The sequence below is a fragment of the Artemia sp. Qi Xiang Cuo genome, chromosome 13 (assembly GCF_049724085.1).
Source record: "Artemia sp. Qi Xiang Cuo chromosome 13, ASM4972408v1, whole genome shotgun sequence".
Lineage (NCBI taxonomy): Eukaryota > Metazoa > Arthropoda > Branchiopoda > Anostraca > Artemiidae > Artemia > Artemia sp. Qi Xiang Cuo.
Genome location: NC_142806.1, coordinates 53,032,867 through 53,046,877, shown reverse-complemented (window position 1 = coordinate 53,046,877; position 14,011 = coordinate 53,032,867). Strand labels below are relative to the sequence as shown.

Here is a 14,011-nt window from a genome sequence, read left to right as displayed (position 1 = left end):
TTCTTAAATTTTTACTCGTATTATGGTTTGGTAATTCCTGATCAAAATGTAGATTAGTTAATTTCTTTAGATTAAGTAGAACTTTCCGCATGCCATAATAACTTAAAATTCTCAAAACGTGTTATTTCTTTTGTTATTGTTGTTGTAATATACTTCTTTAATTTATATATTCTTTATTTTGGTACTTGTATGATACAGCCCCTATCTAATATTCTTGTAGTATGTTTCTCTGACGCCCAGTCCTAATGAAATATACTTAAGTATGATAAAAATATAATACTTTAAAAACAAATTTAGGCTATAAATTTGAACATTAGGGGGGGGTAAAGAATAGCGGTTCCGCATGCCTAATGTATTAGGTACAATTATTCTGCACATTATGAAGTAAGAATTGTTTTATAACTTCAAACTGTCCAAATACTTTACCCCCTCCCCAATTTGCAAATATTAGCCCAAACTGTATATTTTCCATCTATTCTGTTTATTCTCTTTGTCTTGTCTCACGTTAAGCTGAAAGAAACTAACAAAAAAAATCGGTTCTATAATGCGTCAATGAATGAACAACTTGAGCGGTAGGGGCTATATCATACAAGTACCCTTTTCTTATATATAATTAAACTAATAAACTTACAGGATTTAATTGAAGCAGGGATCATCCATCCAATGTAATCCTGTTTTCTACAAACTACAATTAAAATTAAAAAGTGAATTTTCTATCCTTTTCCGTAGCCTATGAAACACTAAGTGGTTCGATTGTTTCATCAAATGGGATACGTTTCTAAGCAAAATGATCGACCGAAAGTCGGACTTGCGCACAATTCTAGGCTACTGCTTACTGACAAGCCAAGCAGGAGAACAAAGTCTTAGAGACAGAAAGACAATGAAAGGGAAAGGGGGCGAAAAGCTTGCGACACCTTGGCGATTCTGTCACAGAGACAAATAGTGCAAAGATCGGTAAGAGCTAGCAGTTAGTAGATGATCTCATGAAACGATGTGGCTATGCCTGAAGGCTGTAATTTATAACTTTAACAGAATTAGTTTTTCCGCTACCAAAAATGCATTTAGTCAAACAGTTCGTGGTGACGAACCGTAGTTACGGAGTGAGCAGGGACAGTGTCGTTACTAGCCAAAATGTCTGGGGGGGGGGGAGACTGAGAGATTTTACGGACTGGCTGGCCATTTTTACCGATTAATTTTTTCTTAATATAATTGGCATAATGTCCGTTTCGAATACAATACGTAAAATCACTGCACGAGTCAGTAAAACCGCTGCATTTACCAACCGAGATTTAGATTTCGGCACGTTATGTCACTATTTGAATGCTGATTATTTAACCAAATAGAAAGTTCTGCCGCCATTTGTAAAATCACGGCAGGAGTCGGTAAAACAGCTGTGTTTACCGATCGAGCTCAAAATTTCTATAGCTGACGTGTCAGTATTGTCGTGGTCTTTATTGAACCAAACAAAGAATTTTAGCGGCGTCGGAAAAATCGTGGAGTAAAGATTTTCCCGATTTTTTTTTACCATGTAACCAAAAACATATATATATATATATATATATATATATATATATATATATATATATATATATATATATATATATATATATATATATATATATATATATATATATATATATATATATATATATATATATATATATATATATATCAACGCAGTGCAGTTGCTGAGGGGGCAACAGGTTCAATTGAATTGCCGTGAAGATACTTCAATTTGGATAATTATGCTTCGTTCGTTCCGAAAAGTAAATACAGTAAATAAGGTCTTCTTCCCGAAGTGTTCCTGTGCAAAAGTCAATCTTCGATTGACAGAGTTGTGTTTGAGGGGATGGTCGCCCTCCTTGGATGTAGGACAACCCCGGGTACAGTATTAAAAACAAAGAGAAATTAAAAAAAAAACTGTTTCAAATGAAAGTGAAGAACGACATTAAATCTTAAAACAAACAGAAATTATTCCGTGAATGAGAGGGGCTGCCCCTTCTCAGTCACCACTCTCAACACTAAAGCTGGACTTTCCGTCCTAATTCTTCAAGAACGACTACTCATAACACAAGGGTCATTGAACTATAAGAAGTATTTCTAAAGCACTATAAAACTTCAGCGTAAAGAACGGGAATATCCCTCATAAGCCAAATAATTTATACTCGTCTTAAATTTTAATGTCACTCTACTTTTATTTGAAAAAAAAAAGATTTTTTTTTCAATAAACAAGTCTAAGCTCAGGAACGGCCTTAATTTTATTTCATCAGTGGTGTCGTGTATCACACACATGGTTGTTTTCCAAATAAGCTAGTGGCTAGGAGTAAGGAATAAAGAAGCGGAAATCTTTGCAGGGGTATTAATAATGAAATGGATGAACCCTCGCTTGGGAACTATCGGACTGTGGAACAAACTTACCTGTCACAGGGCCTTCTTCAAGAAGTGGGGACTCTCGAGCTAAATACAGCCATCTCTGCTCAGCGACAAGTTGTATTGTCGCATTTAATATTTATCGCATTATTTATAGAATGTTATATCGTATTACAAATTTTTTTTTTTTCTTCAAGAGCTGAGGACTCTCAAGATAAATATACCCACAGACTTTGCTGCGCTGACTTCAGGAAGCTCTGCTCTGCGATAAGTTGTGCTTTTAAATTTTTCTATGATTAAGAGGTGACAAAACATGACTGTGAAAAAAGAAGAAAACACGGGGACTGAAGCCCCTTACCAACCCCTCAAGAGCACTCACCTACGGCTAATGTCATATTGAACGTGCAATTAAGGGTTTCAGTGTGAAAGCCAGGTTATAGAAATTTAAAGAGGGTTGTGACATGTTTTGCCAAGTTGAGATTCGTAGCCTAATTTAATACATTTCCCCTTTCCTCATTTGGTTCTGGATATAATTACAAATATGCGTACTTCCTAAAACGCTTCATACCCCTTTTTTATTCAAGTAGTTGGAAACTTAAGATTTTTCTGTCGAAGTTTCTTTGCAACACATTTTACACCTTAAATACCTACTTTATAGATGCAAGTCTAAACCGAGAAAAATAAACCAAAATAAAACATCGTCGGTGCCACAAACTACCTTTTTATCTTGAATCAGGCAAAAAAATATCTAAGGAGACATAAAAATATCTATGTCTAAGGAGACATAAAAATATCTTGAAACGAAACCAGAAAAGTCTGTCCTCACCTTTTACTAATCGATACTTGTTGTATATTTACATATGTCAACCTTCCTGCAAACTTCCATAAACAGTACCCTTATTGTCAGTGGCGGAACTTTGTCAAAATCCTAGGGGAGGGGTTACAAAGTTGGAGCCAATTTTCCCAAATCAATTAAAATGACTCGTTTCTGCGGAAGCTTGAATTATGCAGGCTTATCTTAGTTTTGACAAGATTTTTGCGTAACCAGGGTTGCCACCTGTAGCGCTTAAGCACTATTTCAGCACTGTTTTATTATGTGTAGCACGAGCTCAGGGTTGCTAAAATAGCACGAAATACTGTTTTACCACTTTTGCAGTCAATTTCTTTTATTATAGCACCGAAAGTCGCTGTGTAGCAAGCAAATTTTGGCAATTGTAGCGCTTTAGGAATTGATCGCGGTGACAAGCCTGTCCGTAATTCGTCAACAGAAGCGGCTGGGCCCAAGATTGGTTTCTTCATTTGTCCTCGCATCTTGATGTTAAATATTCTCGTAATCTATTCATATTGAGATGAAATAAACTGAAATACATTCTTAAAGATATATTCTTGAAACTGACTTAATATTTTGACAAACATAAGAGCTTAAGTTGTTGCACGAATTTTCTTCATTGATCATTATATTTACAGTTTCCTTCAGACACCAAGACAAATATATCCCTTTGATTCAGATTATCTAATTTATTATTATGAGAATCTGGCCCATGTATATGGGAAGAGGGCTTGGCACCGAGCCCTTTGACATTTCAAGATTTCTATGATTGTTGATAATTTGTTTTCTGTTTCATCTAACAAGTCTATTTTTCGTGCTTTTCTGAATTTGCCCCTGCCCATAAAAAAAAGAGAAGACAATCATATGTACTTGCATAAAGAGAATGGAGCCATAAGTGACGAAATAAGCTATATACACACTTTTAATTATGGACACCTGAGGAGGTAAGGAAAGTCTGTCAGCCCACTCAAGGGAAAAGTAATAAGAGAAGTGTTCACCCACCATTTCTCAAAAGAGATAGATAAAGGTCAAGGAAGGAAACCGAGAAGAAGTAAAAATAAAAAAAGATTTATGGAGCCGGGGCGATATTAAGGACTCAAAGTCTTAGAAACTAGGGAAACTAAAAGCCTACGCAATTTCTTCTATATCTTTCGTTTGACCTTTTTAAGGTTTTTTAAATAGTACTTTTTTCTCCCATAAAACCAGGTCTGTGGAGTCAGAGTTGGAATTATAGTAATTTTTTGCTGAAAGGAGTCGGAGTCCATATTGAAAATGTCTGGAGTCGGTTATAACTTATAAAATTTAGTTAAATTAAGGTTTAAAACAGGGATGTGGAGTTAGAGTTTTAGTAAATTTTTGTCAAATGGGATCGGAGTCAGTATATTGAAAATAACTGGAGTCGGAGTCGGTTATAACTTATATAATCTAGTTAAATGAAGATTTAAAACAGGGTTGTGGTGTCGGAGTTTCAGTAAGTTTTTTCCTGAATGGAGTCGGTATATTGAAAATATATGGTGTCGGAATCGGTTATAACTTATGTAATCTAGTTAAATGAAGCTTTAAAACAGGGCTGTGGTGTCGAAGTTATAGTAATTTTTTTCTGAATAGAGTCAGTACTTTGAAAATGTCTGGGGTCTGTTATAACTTATAGAATCTAGTTAAATGAAGGTTTAAAACAGAGCTGCTGAGTTGGATTCTTAGTAAATTTTGCTGAATTGACTCGGTATATTGAAAATGTCTGGAGTCGGAATCGGTTATAACTTATATAATCTAGTTAAATGAAGCTTTAAAACAGAGTTGTGGTGTTTGAAGTTTTAGTAAATTTTTGCTGAATGGAGTCGGTATATTGAAAATGTCTTGAGTCTCAGAGTCTGTTGTAGCTTGTAGAATCTACATGAAGAAGCTTTAAAACAGGAATGTTGAGTCAGAGTTTTGGTAAGTTTCTGTTGAATGGAGTTGGAGTCGGTATACTGAGAAAGTCTGGGGTCGGAGTCGGTTATAACTCATTACTGACTCCACAGTCCTGCATAAAACAGTGTCGGTGATCTGGGCCGTATTCATGATTTGTGTCCAGGGTGTAGGAGGGGAGGGGGTTGAAGTCAAAACAATATGATGCAATAACTTTATTTCAGTCAAAAGACTTCATAATCAAACAATTTGTGATAACGAACTGTAAGTAAGGAGCGACCCGGCTCAATAGTAACCGAAACTCTAAAAAACAAAATTTTGATACCAATAGATACATCGAAAGAATAAGATTTTTATGCTGATTTAAAATATATAATTTTCATCAAGTTTAATCTTACCTATCAAAAGTTACGGGCCTGCGAAAATTTGCCTTATTTTTGAAAAAAAGGACAAACACCCCCTAAACGTCATAGAACTTTAATGAAAATCACACCATCAGACTCAGCGTATCAGAGAACCCCTCTATAGAAGTTTCAAGCTCCTATCTGCAAAAATATGGAATTTTGTATTTTTTGCCAGAAGAAAGATCACAGATGCGTGTTTACTTGTTGTTGTTGTTTTTTTCCATGGGTGATCGTATCGACCCAGCATTCCTAGAATATCGTGAGAGGCTCATTCGAACGAAAATTACAAGTTCTAGTGCCCTTTTTAAGTGACAAAACAATGGAGGGCAACTAGGCCCCTTCCCACGGTCATTTTTTTTCAGTCACCCGATCAAAATTTTGAGATAACAATTTTGTTCAGCATGGTCGAAATATAATAACTATGTCTTTGAGGATGACTTAATCCCCCACAGTCCCCTGGGGAAGGGCTGCAAGTTACGAACTTTGCCAAATGTTTACATATGGTATTGGTAATTGAGAAGTATACAGAAGTTTTAAGGGGGATTTGTTTCTGGTAGTTGGGGAGGGGGGGTCAGGGGTTACGTGGGAGAAACGTTCCATTGAGGAAGTTTTCATGGGGCAAGGGATATTGCATTGGAGGGGGTGCCAGATTGCCCAGCATTATTTAAAAAAAACGATCCAAAATTAAAAAAAAAATGTTTTCAACTTAAAGTAAGGAGCACCATCAAAACCTAAAACGAACAGAAATTGTTACTTATATTATTGCGTTCGCCCCTTTGTCATTACCTGGCTCTTTACGCTAGATTTTTTTTGTACTTTCATCAGAGCTAATTATTCTAATTAACGGCGTTTGTAATTAAGGGGTCATTCCTAAAGAATTGGAACAAAATTTGAACTTTAACGTAAAGAGTGAGGTGTTGACTAGGGGGTGAACCCTCTAATATACGTAATAAAAATATATGAATATAGAAGTTCGTTACGCGTAAGTTACGTCAAATCAAAATTTCGAGTCATTTAGCCAAAAAAAAGCAGAATTAATATGCAAATTTCGTTTTAGTTATTCTTGTACGAGGCAGCCAAAATCAAAGCTGCATTAATTCCAAAACGTTCAGAAATTAAATAAAAAAAAACAAGTTTTTTTTAACTGAAAGTAAGGAGCGACATTAAAACTTAAAACATACAGAAATTATTCGGTATATGAAAGGGACTGTCCCCCTCCTCAACGCCTCGCTCTTTGCGCTAAAGTTTGACTCTGCCTCACAACTTTGTTTTTTAAAACAAGAAAAAAACTTTAGAGTAAAGAGCGAGGCGTTGAGGAGGGGACAACCCCTTTCATATACGGAATAATTTCTGTTCGTTTTAGGTTTTAATGTCGCTCCTTACTTTCAGTTAAAAAAAACTTGTTTGTTTTATTTAATACAAAAAAGAAAGGGACACACACAGTTTAAGTAGTTTTTCATGGCTGATATTGATACACAAGATAGGTTAAAAAGTCATCCAGGAAGCCTTGCCAAGGTCAGAAAAGTTAATGTTTACAAAATGAAGCAGTGATAAATTTCACAAAATACTGGATATTTCGGTCACATATGCAGTGACCGTCATCAGTAGTAAAAATGGCGATGATGTAAGAGTAAGAGTTTTACTGCTGATGACGGTCACTACATATGTGATCGAAATATCTAGTATTTTGTGAAATTTATCACTGTCGATTAAAAGGATTTTATCCCTATTTGAACTTTTATTTATCGTCATGGGAAGGCAGTGTGGTCTTCAAAATTATCATTGCCATTCACATTACAAAGCGTTTTAGTCAATACTGATACTAGCTGCAGATGCTGGGAAAAGCTCGAAATGAGTAACAAGTTTGTCCAAAAAACCTCTTCGTTCACCCCCCGATCAGTGTTACCAACGCGATACAACTGTACCGTTGTCGCCACAATTATGGGGTCCTGGTAAAATTGGACATTTCATAGTATAATCCATAATTTATTATACATTTCAGTACATTTGGGTATATTTGCGGGTCAAGTTTTATTTTTTCCAAATTTTCGAAACTCCTCAAGTCACCTCATAGGGATTTAAGCAAAAGAAAAAGATATTCGTTGACATGACACGAAGAAAATCCTTCGTCAATTTCAAGCTAATCATCACATGTGAAGCAGCGCTCAGAATTGGTTTCACAAAGAGAACCAAGATATTAGGAAAAACAAAGTTATATTCTAGAATTTTTGTCTGTTACATGGAAACTAACGTGGAATGCAGTTTATTGTGCTACAAAGAATCTTTTGGGTACAATTTGGCCAGAAAACTAATGCAATTTATCTCAAAGCGTAGGCAACGCTCCGCTTGACTGCTCAATTGTACACTACCTAACTTTGCATGAACAATGATGGTGGCTTGGGACAGTAGGAGCGGCCGAAAATATATCGCTAATTGTGCACGTTCTACTGTAGACGGGAATGTGTAATTATTAAATGAACTCGTGTCATCAAATTCCATCACACAATTATGTAACCTACTTGTTTAACAGTGTTATTCAATCAATGCTAGAATGTAGTATTCAGCCAATTTCCGTAATTTTGAAGTAACGTGTAGAGACACTAAAGTATGGAAGGATGTAAGATTTATTTTTTCAAATTTCCCTTCGAAAAGAAAATAATTTGTATGATAAGTTTGAGGTTATTAACTCTGATTTCCTTTTCTTTAAAGTGGGCTATTATTTATTTCCCAGGGGGTTTCACATCTCTCACGCCAAGAAAACAAATAGATTTTTTCTTGTGGTTTTTGTTAAGAGAATCCACCATAATTTTGATTGGTTATTTGTAATAAAACTCTAGTTCCCTTCCCCGCTCAAACCATAGTGCATAAATAGGATAGTAGTAGTAGTAGTAGAAGTATTAAAGATGCTTCAAGACAGCCTTAAGTCTTTTGTTGCCTATGCTAGTTTCGGTATGTTATTCTTCTTTTCTCCTATTGTTTTGATAAATCACAGGCAGCGAAATCGCGCTGCCAAAGTAAAGAACGACGTTGGCACAATGTATTATTATTTTTCTTGTTTTTTTTCCTTATTCCGTACCCGGGAACTTCGTATCGAAGGATTTGTCGTAGAAACTTCGAAAAGGGCTCATTCGATTGGAAATTGGAGCGGCTAGTGCCCTTTTTAATAGTCAAAAGGGATTGGAGGGCAACTAGCCCCCCCCTCACACCCATCATTCCCCCAAACACATCCAATCAAAATTTTGAGATAGCCAATTGGTTCAGCGTAGTTAATTTCCAGATAGAAAATATATTTTTGAGGAGGACACTCCCCGAAAACCCTCAGGGCAAGGGTTTTAAGTTATGCCCTGAGGTCTAATAAGAACGATGTTGGTACGATGTATTATTTATTATTTTTTTTTCCTTTGGAGGTAGGTACTTCGAATCAGAGAAGTTGTCTAAAAGCATAGGAAAGGACTCACTCATTTGGGAATCGGAGTGGCTTGAGCCTATTTTGAAGTTAGAAAGCAGTTGGAAAGAAAATAACGTACCTTACACGCCTACCATTTACCAAAACACATCCAATCAAAATTTAGAGATAGCCATTTTGTTCAGTGTAGTTGACTTCCAGATATAAATTATGTTTTTGAGGAGGACACTCCCCCACAGCCTTCAGGGCAAGCGTTGTAAGTTATGCCCTGGGGGCATATAAGGTTTTTTATAGAAGGTGTTTTTGTAGAAACTTCAGAAAAGGCTCATTTGACTGGAAATTCAAAGGCCTGGGGCACTTTTTAATAATTGAAAGTGATTGGAGGGTAACTAACCCCCCTCTCACGTCCATTTTTTACCCAAACGTATCCAATCAAAACTTTAAGATACGGTAGCCATTTTATTCAAGGTAGTTTTAAGTTCTGGATAATAGGTCTTTAAGGATGACAACCCCCGCAGCCCTCAGGGCAAAGGTAGTAAGTTATGCCTTGGGGAATATAAGGTTTTTACAGAAAGCGTTGTCGTAGAAACTTCAAAACGGGCTCATTCGATTGGAAATTAAAATGCCTAGTGCCCTTTTTAATAGTTGAGTCATTGGAAGGCAACTAAAACCACTTCCACGCCCACCATTTCCCCAAACACATCCAATCAAAATTTTGAGATAGCCATTTTGTTCCACGCAGTTTAAAGTTCAGGAAATTATAACTTTTGAGCAGGACAATTCCCCCACAGTCTTCAGGGCAAGGGTTATAAGTTATACCCTGGGGGTATATAAGGTTTTTATTGAAATGTTTGTTGAAGAAACGCGAAAATGGGCTCATTTGATTTGAAATTGAAAGGCTAGTACGTTTTTTAGAAGTCGAAAGTGATTAGGGGACGATTGACCCCCCTCTCACGCCCATCTTTTCCCCAAACACATCCAATAAAAAATTTTAGATACCCATTTTGTTCAACGTAGTTGAAAGTTTTGGAAATTATGTCTTTAAAGGAGACAAACCTTCCCCCCACAGCCCTCAGGACAAGCGTTATAAGTCAGTCCCTGGGGGATATGAAGTTTTTATTGAAAGCATTGTCGTAGAAACTTCAAAAGTGCTCATTCAATTGCAAATTGAAAGATCTAGTGCCTTTTTAATAGCTGACAGTCATTGGCGACCGACTAAAACCCCTGCCACGCCCATTATTTTCCCCAATACATCCAATCGAAATTTTGAGATATCCATTTTGTTCAACATAACTGAAAGTTCTGAAAATTAGGTCTTTTAGGATGATAACCCCCTCAGAGCCCTCAGTGCAAGGGTTGTAAGTTATGCCCTGGGGGCATATAAGTTCTGTATAGAAAGTTGTTGTAGAAATTTGAAAAAGGGCTAATTTGATTTGAAATTGCCCTTTATAATAGTCGAAAGTGAGTGGAGAGTAATTAACTCCCGTCTCACGCCCACCATTTCCCCAAAAATATTCAATCAAAGTTTAGAGACAGCCATTTTGTTCAACGTAGTTGAAAGTTTTGGAAATTATGTATTTAAGGATGACAAACCACACAGAGCTCCCAGAGCAAAGGTTGTAGGTTATGCCCTGGGGGCAAATAAGGTTTTTATAGATAAAGTTGTCGTAAAACTTCAAAAGGGGGGTCGTTCAACTGGAAATTGAGAGGGCTAGTCCCATTTTGTTCAACGTAGTTGAAAGTTCTGGAAATTAGGTCTTTGAGAATGACAAGCCCCTCCCCCAACCCTCAGGGCAAGGATTGTAAGTTAAGCCCTGGTGGCATATAAGGTTTGTATGGAAAGGGTTCTCGTAGAAACTTCAAAAGAGCTGATTTGATTGGAAATTAAAAGAGCAAGTGCCTTTTTCAACAGTTGAAAGTGATAGGAGAGTGAATAACGCCCCTCTCCCGCCCACCATTTTCAAAAACACATCCAAGCAAAATTTTGAGGTAGCCAATTTGTTTAACGTAGTTGAAAGTTCTGGAAATTTGGTCTTAGAGGATGACAACCACCCTAAAAGTCTGTAATTTATGCCCTGGGGCATATAAGGTGTTTATAGAAAACGTTGTCGTTTCACAAAGGGCTCATTCGATTGGAAATCGAAAGGCCTGGTGCCCTTTTTAATAGTCGAAAGTGATTGGAAGGCTCGACATTTTTATAGTAAAAACCGATGTGGGTATAATGTATTATTATTTTTTGTTGTTGTTGTTGTTTAGACCAGGGCACTTCATATCGAAGGAGTTGTCGAGGGAACTTCGAAAAGGGCTCATTCGATTTAAAATAGAAAAATTGATTGAGCCCTTTTTAATAGTCGAAGGTGATTGGAGGGCAACTAATCCCCGTCCTCCTACTAATCCATCTTATTTGCCCATTATATTTAAAAACTAAATGTTGCCTTAAGATTAAATCAAAATGCACTGTGTTAATGCTAATTCCCAATAAGGCATCTCAGCAGTATCCCAAGAACAACTGAGGGTATTATGTTCAAACTTTTGGGGCTACTTCTGCTCTTAAAATCTAACCAAATCAAAATAGCGTACGTGCATCCAAGCTATCAAAGAAAGTAAACAAATTTTTTTGCGAATGATATCAAGTTTTCCATTTCAGGTCAACTAGAGGAGGTATGATACTAAATTAAACACTACTATTTGTGTCCAGATTTTTAAAAGGGTGTATTTTGTTAAAAATTGCTGAAAATTGTTCTCCAGCATACAAATAGCAGGCCAAACTTAAAGTCTTAAAAAAAACAAAAATATTTAAAGTAGTATTTTCTTTTTCCCTGAAAAGACTTTGTCAATATAAAACGAACAAAAATTAATTAAAAAAACTTTTTCCGCAAAATAAGTTTTTAAAGAAAAGTAAAGAATTCCATTAAACAATAAATGAGCAAAAATAAAATAAAATAATCTACCAAGCGTGAAACTACCACAAATCAGCATCGATAAATAAATGAAACCCAAAACGAACAAAAATTACAATAAATAACCGAGTCAAACTCAAAACGAGCAGAAATTAACATAAGTTGGGTTCAAAACCCCTATGCCTTCCCAAGGCCAGAACAAAGTTTGCTTTACTGAAAAAATACAAATGAATGTGAATTGTCAGTTTAATATACATATACTGATATTTAGTATTCAGAATGTTAATATTATTTAATTTATAAAGTTATAAAAGTAAAAACATTTATATTTTTTTCAGTAAAGTGCAAATTATGTTCTGGCCTTGGGAAGGCATAAGAGTTTTGAGCCCAACATATGTTAATTTCTGCTCGTTTTGAGTTTGATTCGGTTATTTATTGTAATTTCTGTTCATTTTGGGTTTCATTTATTTATCGATGCTGATTCGTGGCAGTTTCACGCTAGGTAGATTATTTGATTTTATTTTTGCTTATTTTTTGGTTAATGGAGTTCTTTACTTTTCTTTGAAAAATTTATTTTGTGGAATATTTTTTTAATTAATCCACAAAAGGCTAAAATTTGCACTATTACTCCATAGCTGAGATTCCGTTCTATCCACCTACCGAACTAAATTTTTCAAAATCAGTGTACAGGGTTTTTTGACTAAATACACGCCAAAAGTTGGTTGAAATCCGTTGAAAAATGACTATTTTCCCATTTTTTAAACAAATTTAGATTCATCTCTGAGAAAAAGTCAAAATAATATAATAATTCTGGCTAGGTGAAAGGGCAGATCTGAGTCTAGTAAATCCACTGAAATAACTAGCTTGTCTTTTTGGTACAAACTACGGCTACAGGCTTGTCGCAAAACTGCTTGTTTCAGAGGGAACATATACCTTAAGGAAGATTACGTTAAGAGAAAAAAAGGAACAAATTTATGAAGACAGAACTAGAGCCTTAAACTACAAACCTACATACAAGAGAGGATAGGGTTTTAGGAAGCCCCCCTTCCCTTAGAACTACCAGTGGACACTCAGATTTTTACTTATACCTATAAAGCATGCATTATTTCAGGTATCTAAGCCTTTTTTCTAAGCATCCGTTACAAAATCTTCTAATCATTCTTAGCTTTGAGCAACTTATTTAGATATAAAATAAGGGGGAAAAGGGACAAAACAACCTCCTTAAACTCTTTACACTTTCTTGATAACAAAATCAACACGGAAACATGCCACAAGAGGAACTGCAATCCTACCCCAAAAAGTATTAATTAGGAGTAGATCTTCTGAACCCAACCGGGATAGGCCAATAGTGTCCGTGAATCAGCTTTACTCAAACTTGAAGTAAACAGAACTTCATTTTTTTTATTGAGTTTTACTGTAAATTTAGAACAAAATAATAATTAGTCTTCTTGCGCTTCTTAAACGTCATAGAGGGTGGAGTTAAAAACAGTAGAATGGTCTAGTTTACACTGAACCCACACAAAATTCATTCCCCATGAGTTAACCCAGTGTAACTCAATCTGCCAAAATTAAGCAAGGGAAGACTTGCATTACATAAACACCTGGAGAAACTCAGTCCACATAAAAATATATCAACACCAAATTCAGGTTCAGATACCACACCACCTAACGATAGAGACAAGAGGACATGTTGACTTACAACCACTTCGTCATGGAATTACAAACAGGAGGGAGGGATGTGGGTAAAGCTATTTGAAGGTATTTTGGGTAAAGCTATTTGAAGGTATTTTGAAGGAGTTGGATGTTGACAACGCCAAAATTGATTCGAACGACCAAATCAGCGGTGATGTTTATGTCAGTAACAAGACAGTCTCCCAATGTCACCGCTGCCCAAATCATCCATTGATGATGTCAGTAACAAGGATAGCTCCCCCAATGTCGCCATCGTCGCAAAGTATCCTCATCATGATTAATGGTGTTGCGACTGTTTTGACGTCGTGGGAACCATCATAACTACCATTCTAACCTTCGTTGTGTACTGTCGTAAGGACCACCATCATCATTCAAATACCACAAAACACCCCTACAGAAGTTAGTCATTCTGCACTCCCAGATTCTTCTATAAATCTGTCATGACTTTTCCATGGGTAGCAAAGATGTACCTTCTCTTTTCTGCGGCTAGTAGGACACTTGA

At 36.1% G+C, this 14,011-nt stretch overlaps 1 protein-coding gene across 1 annotated transcript in view; it reads right to left on the bottom strand.

Annotated features, from left to right (window-relative positions):
* Positions 1-730, bottom strand: part of fid (class I SAM-dependent methyltransferase fire dancer) — a 118,235-nt gene extending 117,505 nt beyond the window's left edge. Inside the window, exon 1 of the mRNA XM_089099241.1 lies at positions 632-730. The gene's annotated coding sequence lies outside the window, so the exon portion shown is untranslated. The remainder of the gene's footprint in view (positions 1-631) is intronic.
* Between the last annotated feature and the right edge of the window lie 13,281 nt (positions 731-14,011).